Source organism: Cupressus sempervirens, chromosome 10 (genome assembly GCF_028749045.1).
Source record: "Cupressus sempervirens isolate cs-2001-9-10 chromosome 10, ASM2874904v1, whole genome shotgun sequence".
In the NCBI taxonomy this organism is placed as follows: Eukaryota; Viridiplantae; Streptophyta; class Pinopsida; order Cupressales; family Cupressaceae; genus Cupressus; species Cupressus sempervirens.
The window spans coordinates 398766232-398766506 of NC_143127.1; positions in this window are offsets into that span (position 1 = coordinate 398766232).

The following is a 275-nucleotide window of genomic DNA, read 5'->3' on the forward strand; positions in this document are numbered from 1 at the left end:
CTGCAGTCGAGTCAGCCACTGCAGGGGTGACACGTGGCCTGGGTGCCACGTGGCACCTTGCCACGTGGACCCGCCACGTCACCCCTGCCATGTCAGCTGCCACGTGGCTATGCCACGTGGCACTCTTTTTTTGCTGTGACAGCTGACGGGCCGTCAATTTAAATCTCAGGGTCTGCTGACGTCAGCATGACATCATCCTATGTCATCATCCTTGCTTGCACTCTCCTTCAAGTTCTCTTTTGGACCTACTTGTGGTTTTTTGGCCATAACTCTTG